This window comes from Zingiber officinale, chromosome 4A (genome assembly GCF_018446385.1).
Source record: "Zingiber officinale cultivar Zhangliang chromosome 4A, Zo_v1.1, whole genome shotgun sequence".
In the NCBI taxonomy this organism is placed as follows: Eukaryota; Viridiplantae; Streptophyta; class Magnoliopsida; order Zingiberales; family Zingiberaceae; genus Zingiber; species Zingiber officinale.
Genome location: NC_055992.1, coordinates 104,312,096 through 104,320,768, shown reverse-complemented (window position 1 = coordinate 104,320,768; position 8,673 = coordinate 104,312,096).

Genomic DNA, 8,673 nt, shown 5'->3' with positions numbered 1-8,673 from the left:
GATGAGTGCGAATGTGCGAGAGAACGTACCTGCTCAAGGAATAGAACCTCCCTTTTTATATGACAGTGCATACCTCTCGAGCCTGACTAATGTCAGAGAATGTCGGGTGTCAGGACCTGTTTGGTGATGGAGGATGCGTAGCACCCTCTTGTGGACTGGAAGAAGATTTCATTCGCAGATCACCATAGACCATTGGAATATTTCCTGACATATAGCAGTTATTCTCTGACAGACGGTTATGATTCCCTGACCTTGTTTTCGTGTAATGCCTTTTATCCTGCCCGGGTATAACTAGGCCAGCTCGGGATGATATGTCAGGTATAACACCTGACCTAAGTCTTGAGGGGCAGGGAGAGTTGTGGTGAGATCACTCAAGAACTGACCAGGATTTGGCCTACTGAGAGAACCAGGCTTGGATATAACCGAGCTATGAAAACTTGACCAGTCAGAGCAGGTCAAGCATCACCCTGATTACACATCCTAATTCAAATCTGGGATCCTGATTTGTAAGCACCCGATCGAGCATCATGCATCTGATGCCACCAGGTGGTCTAACCTCTTCTTTCCCTAGCTGTTGACTGTCACATCCTTCTAACTGTTGACTGTCACGTCCTCGTGACTGCTGACTGTCATATCCCCTTGACTTATGAATGTCACATTTTCTTGACTTCTGATTGTCACATCTCCTTGACTCCCGACGACCGAGTCCTACTATTATGCACCGTATCACAAGCCTCTCCCCAAGTCTAGTCGAAGGAGACTCAGGTTCGACTGACTAGACTTAGACCCTGGTTTCATTTATTTCGCCATTATGACCTTAAATGCTGCTCCATTTCCCAGATCCTCGATCGTATAACCTGTTTAACTACTCAATCAACGTAGGAGAAGGGTCATTTTAACTTTTGTATAAGTTGCTTTTCCCTTCCCCTCTTGTTTAAAAGGAGGTCAATCATCATCCATAGAATCGTACTTTCTTTCTACTGACGCCTTTTACCCATGAATATGAATTCTGAGTCGGATGAACTGTAGTGTGTCTCCGTCAACAATTAGAACAGACGACTCAACTGCTTACCCAAAGGGGTATGACCTTAGCTGAGATGACGCAGGATAGAGATCTTCAATCTTCTCTTCATCAAGAAATTGAGGAACTTTGGTTAGCTGTTAAATCTCGGGCTCAGGTTGAAGTAGCATTAAACAAAAAGCTTATTCAGACATGGAGAGCCATGCCCAATTTCTGATTTATTTGAAAGAGAAACACACATCTTCCATAGCCCTTCTTAAATAAGAAAATCGACTCAAAGAGGAAACCATTACTCAGCAACGTTGTATTATTCAATCCACCAAGGTAAAGCTGATAAAGGCTCGAGCTTATCTGGAGCAGGCAGGTCAAGCGGAACACTTTTGCCTGAGGTGGCGACCGGCTGCCGATACTAGAAGAGAACTCTAATCGCTTAGATGTCTCAATTGCAAAAATGTTCTTTTGAGGAGTGTTTCCTGTATTTTATCAAATAAATACAAATCTAATTGGGTTTCAGTCTTTGTTCATATTTCTTTTTCCTTTGCCTCCCTGGCACTTCCTTATTTTATGTAGAGTGGGGTTAGTGAAGGCTTTGCCTGTTGATAACCCACCCGGGAACAAGAGTGCAGAAAGCTGACCCATGAGTTGCTAAGTGCGGGAGTATGCTTGCTTATAACTCGTACTAGGGTGAGAGTCTGGAGTCGCAACTAAGAGGTCGTAGGTCGTGAGAGCATGCTCACTTATAACTCGCGCTAGGGCGAGAGTCTGGAGGCGTGAGAGCATGCTCACTTATAACTCGCGTTGGGACGAGAGTCTGAAATCCCGACTAAGAGGTCGTTAGTCGTGAGAGCATGTTCACTTATAACTCGCGCTGGAGTGAGAGTCTGGAGTCTCGACTGAGAGGTCGTTGGTCGTTAGAGCATGCTCACATATAACTCAGGGTGGGGTGAGAGTTTGGAGTCCCGACCTAGATGTCGTTGGTCGTGAGAGCATGATCACTTATAACTCGCGCTGGAGCGAGAATCTGGAAGTATGAGAGCATGCTCACTTATAACCCGCGTTAGGGCGAGAGTCTGGAATCCCGACTGAGAGGACGTTGGTCATGAAAGCATGCTCACTTATAACTCGCGCTGGGGCGAGAGTCTGGAGGTGTGAGAGCATGCCCACTTATAACTCGCGCTGGGCGAGAGTTTGGAGTCTCGACCAAGAGGTCGTTGGTCGTGAGAGCATGCTCACTTATAACTCACGCTGGAGCGAGAGTTTGGAGTCCCGACCGAGAGGTCATTGGTCATGAGAGCATGCTCACTTATAACTCACGCTGGGCGAGAGTCTGGATGCGTGAGAGCATGCTCACTTATAACTCGCGCTAAGGCGAGACTCTGGAATCCCGACCAAGAGATTGTTGGTCGTGACAGCATACTCACTTATAACTCGCATTGAGGCGAGAGTCTGGAGACGTGAGAGCATGCTCACTTATAACTCGCGTTAGTGTGAGAGTCTGAAGGCGTGAGAACATGTCTACTTATAACTCACGTTGAGGCAAGAGTCTGGAGTCCCGACCGAGTGGTCGTGGTCATGAGAACATGCTAACTTATAACTCGTGTAGGGGCGAGAGTCTGGAGGCGTGAGAGCATGCTCACTTATAACTCGTGCTAGGGCCAGAGTCTAGAATCCCGACCGAGATGTCGTTGGTTGTGAGAGCATGCTCATTTATAACTCACGCTGGGGCGAGAGTCTGGAGGCTTGAGAGAATGCTCACTTATAACTCGCGCTGGGCGAGAGCCTGGAGATGTGAAAGCATGCTCACTTATAACTCGCGTTGGGCAAGAGCCTGGAGATGTGAAAGCATGCTCACTTATAATTCGTGCTGGAGCGAGAGTCTGGAGTCCCGACCGAAAGGTCATTAGTTGTGAGAGTATGCTCACTTATAACTCATGCTGAGGAGAGAGTCTAGAGTCCCGACCGAGAGGTCGTTGGTCATGAGAGCATGCACACTTATAACTCGTGCTGGGGTGAGAGTCTGGAGGCATGAGACCATGGTCACTTATAACTCACGCTACGGCGAGAGTCTGGAATCCCGATCGAGAGGTTGTTGGTCGTGAGAAAATGCTCACTTATAACTTGTGTTGGGCTGAGAGTCTTGAGGCGTGAGAGCATGCTCACTTATAACTCGCGCTGGGGTGAGAGTCTGGAGGCGTGAGAGCATGCTCACTTATAACTTGCGCTGGGGTGAGAGTCTGGAGTTCCCACCGTGAGGTCGTGATCATGAGAGCATGCTCACTTATAATTCGCGCTGGGGCGAGAGTCTAGAGGTGTGAGAGCATGTTCACTTATAACTCGCGTTAGGGCGAGAGTCTGGAATCCCGGCTGAGAGGTCGTTGGTCGTGAGAGCATGCTCACTTATAACTCACGCTGGGGCGAGAGTCTAGAGGCATGAGAGCATGCTCACTTATAACTCGCGCTAGGGCGAGAGTCTGGAATCCTGATCGAGAGGTCGTTGGCCGTGAGAGTATGCTCACTTATAACTCGCGTTGGGGCGAGAGTCTAGAGGCATGAGAGAATGCTCACTTATAACTCGCGCATGGGCGAGAGTCTGGAGTCTGGACAGAGAGGTTGTTGGTCGTGAGAGAATGCTCACTTATAACTCGCACTATAGTGAGAGTCTGGAGTCCCGACCGAGAGGCCGTTGATCGTGAGAGCATGCTCATTTATAACTCGCGCTGGGGTGAGAGTCCGGAGGCGTGAGAGCATGCTCACTTATAACTCGCGCTAGGGTGAGAGTCTGAAATCCTGACCGAGAGTTTGTTGGTCGTGAGAGCATGCTCACTCATATCTTGCGTTGGGTGTGAGTTTGGAGGTATGAGTGCATGCTCACTTATAACTCGCGTTGGGGCGAGAGTCTGGAGGCGTGAGAGCTTGCTCACTTATAACTCGTATTGGGGCGAATCTGGAGTCCCGACTGAGAGGTCGTGGTCATGAGAGCATGCTCACTTATAACTCGCGCTGAGATGAGAGTCTGCAGGCGTGAGAGCATGCTCACTTATAACTCGCGCTAGGGCGAGAATCTAGAATCCCGACCGAGAGGTCGTTGGTTGTGAGAGCATGCTCACTTATAACTCGTGCTGGGGCGAGAGTCTGGAGGCGTGAGAGCATGCTCACTTATAACTCGCGTTGGGGCGAGAGTCTGGAGTCCCGACTGAGAGGTCGTTAGTCGTGAGAGCATGCTCACTTATAACTCGCGATGGGGCGAGAGTCTAGAATCCCGACGGAGAAGTCGTTGGTCATGAGAGCATGCTCACTTATAACTCACGCGGGGGCGAGAGTTTGGAGGCATGAGAGCATGCTCACTTATAACTCGCGCTAGGGTAAGAGTCTGGAATCCCGATCGAGACTATATTGGTCATTAAAGCATGCTCACTTATAACTCGCATTAGGGCTAGAGTCTGGAGGTGTGAGAGCATGCTCACTTAAAACTCACTCTAGGGCAAGAGTCAGGAGGTATGAGTGCATGCTCACTTATAACTCGCGCTGAAGCGAGAGTCTGGAGTCCTGACCGAGAGGTCGTGATCATGAGAGCATGCTCACTTATAACTCGCGCTAGGGCTAGAGACTAGAGGTGTGAGAGTATGCTCACTTATAACTTGTGCTAGGGCGAGAGTCTAGAATCCCGACCGACAGGTCTTTGGTCATGAGAACATGCTCACTTATAACTCGCGCTAGGGCGAGAGTCTGGAGGCATGAGACCATCCTCACTTATAACTCGCGCTAAGGCAAGAGTTTGGAGGTGTGAGACCATGCTCACTTATAACTCGCGCTGGGGTGAGAGTCTGGCGTCCCGACCGAGAGGTCGTTGGTCGTGAGATCATGCTCACTTTTAACTCATGCTAGGGCGAGAGTCTGGAGGCGTGAGAGCATGTTCACTTATAACTCGCGCTAGGGCGAGAGTCTGGAATCTCGACCGAGAGGTAATTGGTCCTCAAAGCATGCTAACTTATATATCACCTCCATGATTTGTCTGTCATGTCCATCATAAATATCCTTTCATAGGGAGCTGACACGTGCCCCTTGAACTTTACTTGTGATGATTTCTGATGTATGCTTTCTACACATGACCCCATGGCACTTCTGTCCCTAGATCTGACGGTTATAGTATGCTCTGCTCTTTTGATTGTCCGGTTCGACTCCCGATGCTCCTTAAGGGTTTTAGTTTAAAAACCCTAAAGGCCCCTCATAGTGGCTTACTAGCGCATTGTCTTCCTCAAATCTCTCTTCCCTTGCTTATCTCTGCTTGCTAATATTCCCTTTCGTGAAAGTACTGTTAGAGTGTATACTGAAAGCCTAAGTTTTTGTAAACATTTATTATGAATAAAGAATCACATTTGGTCAAATTATCTACATTTGTTTGTAGTTGTTCAATTAATTTATATTGTAGATAACATAGTATGTGATGTCACATACAAAAGATGATGTTATCAGTACCTTGTAAATTATAAACAGTAGCTCACGACCAAAATGGAAAGGAACAAACCATTGGAATGTCATAGTATAATTAGGGATTAGTTTATCTTAACTATATAATTACACTAGTACAATTAGAGTATATTGAGTAGGACCATTAGAGGTCGTTTCTTTTATACTGACTTTATAAAGGAACAAAAACCTTAGTTATTATGGAAGTGTGTGCTTTTAATCCTAATATAATAACAAGCACATATATTTGATATTTATTTCTTTAAATTATCAATGGGTGAGATTTAGTTCGATAAATCAATAAGCCCGATAAGTTGGGAAATGATATCACTTATAGTGTGTGTTGTTGATTATAGAAGGAAACTGTGTCCTAGTGATCTAGGTTGATAATGTCCCCAAGAAGAGCTCATAAGGATTGTCATGTTAAACCCTGCAGGTGGACTTAGTCCGACATGACGATAAGGTTGTGTGATACTATTCTTGGACTAAGATATTAATTAAATGAGTCGTCAGTAATTCACTTAATTAGTGGGCATTCGACATCTTAAACACAGGGAGACTAACACACTCATAATAAGAAGGAGCCCAAAAAATGTAATTTGGGATTGGTGCGGTAGTTCAATAATAGTTCTCTAGTGGAATGAATTATTATTGATAAAATTAAGTTGTGTGTTCGGGGCGAACACGGGATGCTTAATTTTATCGGGAGACTAAAACCAATTCCTCCTCTCGGTCCCTATCGTAGCCTCTTATTTATAGAGTACTATACCCACCTATACCCACCTTCATACCCATGGTGTACGGGCCGACCAAGCTAGCTTGTGGATCAAGCTAGGGTCGGGCAAACCATTGGTTCATAGGTGGCCGGCCCTAGCTTGAACCCAAGCTTAGGTGGCCGACCCTATTTAATTAAAAAAGAATTTTAATTTTAAATTTTTCTTATGTGAAAGATATAATTTATTGGAGAGATTAAAAATTAAAATATCTCTTTTATAAGGTTCTACAAAAGATTAAAGAAAGAGATTAAATCTCTTTCCTTATTTGTAGATTGGAAAGATATTTTATTTTTCTTCTTTATAAATTATTCACATGTTGAAAAATTAAAATTATAGAAATTTCTTTTTATCAACCATGAAAGGATTTTAAAGGGAAATTTTATTTTTTAAAATTTCCGAAGACAAATAAGGAATTTTTAATTGTTGATTGAAAATTGTCTTGTTTGCTTTCCATGAGGTGGCCGGCCATGACATGAGGGATTAGGAAATTTTGTTTAATTTTTCTTAATTAATTCATGTCAAGGAAAGTTAAGGAAATTTTATTGTAATTAAATTTCCTTATTTACCAAAGCTAAGGATTATAAAAGAGGGGGTTTTGGGAGCCTTCAAGGTGAACAACTTCTATTATTTTCTCCCTCTTTTCTTCCTTGGTGTGGCCGACACTTCTTTTTCTCTTCTCTCCATCCTTGTGGCCGAACCTTTCTTCTTCCTTGGAGATCTTGTGGTGGCCGGATTTTAGCTTGGAGAAGAAGGAGAGAAAGCTTACATCCCTTGGAGCTTGGTTGGTGGAAAAAGATCTTCATCTTTTGGAAGCATTGTGCTTAGCCGAAACTTGAAGAAAGGAGAAGAAGGTGCTTTGGTGGTTTCTCATCTCGGAAGATCATTGCCCACACAACGTCCGAGGTTAGAAGAGGAATACGGTAAAAGACCTAGAGGTTTTTGCTTGCAAAAGAAAAGGTATACTAGTATTTAATTTCCGCATCATACTAGTTTTACTTCTTTGTAAAAATACCAAATACAAGAGGCATGCGATTCTAGTATTTCGAATTTGTTTTCGATGTTGTGTTCTTTTGTTTTTCTTTTCCTTGTGATTTGATTGTTCTTTTCGGTTGACCTAAAGTTATTTAAGGAAATTAAATATTAGCTTTCCTTAAAAGGATTTGTCTAGGCGGTGGTGGTTGTTCCCATATCCAAGAAGGCCATGTGCCTCGCCATGCAGTCCTGGAAGCCAATTTTGGAAATTAATATTTAATGGAATTAATAACCTAGGTGATTTGGATCGAATGTGTTAAGTTCCGCAGGAGATCTAAGTCTAAACCTAAAAGAACAAATAGATTAAACTTTGGATCAAACGTGTTAAGTTCCGCAGGCGATCCAAGTTTAATTTAAAAGAACACATGGTAGCTAGGAAAATGTTCAGACCTTTGTACAAAATTTTTGTACAATGGAACCATTAGGTTTTCCGAGTAGCAACCAACAAGTACTTCTCCTTCTTCCTTTATTACACCTTCGTTTGTTAATTAGATAATGGCTAAAGATACGATAGTGCCCTGGTATGCCTATTTTCATTCGATTTGGACAAGAGTGACCTTAAATCTGTACAATCCAGTTTAAGGCTGTCCGAAGCATATCAACTATGCTTCCCTGGGCTTGATGACCATCCATATCCTTCCCCCACCAGCTTTGTGACCTTCTTCAAAGATCAGCTTCTTGGCGGTCTATGATTTCTCATTCCTTCCTTCTTCTCATCCTTGAGTTAGTATTTTGGTGTCCCTTTGTCTCAATTCGCTCCCAAAGCCTTTCGCGCCATGTATGGAATGGTGATTATTTATTGCTTGTATCATGTTCCTTTGACTCCTCAACTTTTCCACCACTTCTATTCTCTCAAGCATTCTAAACCAAGCGTCTTCATGGTGCAATCTAGGACTGGGTATAAGTTTTTTGAGGGCATGCCTTCTTCTAATAAAGGCTGGAAGTCCCACTTTTTCTACATCCAATTTCCTGACGCTGTGACCTGGCCTGTCGAATGACGCCTCCGTCTTCCTTCTCCCTTTGAGCTACGGGATCATCAACACTAGCCTGCTTGCTTGACTGCCTCCAAAAAACTGGAAAGAGTGCAATTACGGCTCCCTTTTTTGTTGTGGGAGAGTGTGCTATATATCTTTGGGCTAAGACCCATCTAGACACCTTTGAGCACACCTTTTGGTAAGATTACTCGACTCTCTTTTTACATCTCCACTAATTGAGGTATGCTTTCTTACTTGCAGAAGTCGTCATGTTTTAAGCCTTTGCTCTTGACTCTTCCGCAATGCCCAGTGACAACCTGCGGAAGCGGGGCTGAGAAATTTTGGCAGGCTAGGCCGACCTGGACGGTCGTTGGGCATGATAGCATACTCACTTATAACTCGC